Source organism: Charadrius vociferus, unplaced genomic scaffold (assembly GCF_000708025.1).
Source record: "Charadrius vociferus isolate BGI_N301 unplaced genomic scaffold, ASM70802v2 scaffold411, whole genome shotgun sequence".
Taxonomy (NCBI): Eukaryota; Metazoa; Chordata; class Aves; order Charadriiformes; family Charadriidae; genus Charadrius; species Charadrius vociferus.
In genome coordinates this window covers 178694-178895 of record NW_009646935.1, presented here as the reverse complement: position 1 = coordinate 178895, position 202 = coordinate 178694, and positions in this window count along the sequence as shown.

Here is a 202-nt window from a genome sequence, read left to right as displayed (position 1 = left end):
TCACCCCCCACACCCTCGGGTCGCGGTCCCCCCCCGCCCGCCCCGGTGCACGGAGCCGGGGACCGGCTCTGGGCTCCGCTCCGCAGCTCTCCGGCAGCCGCTGGGCCGGGAGCCGCGTCCCTCCCCAGCAAACTTTCGGTGCCGGCTATGCCGTTGCTCGGTTGGGCTTCAGCCGGCTCGCAGGCGCAAGCAGGGCTGGTTG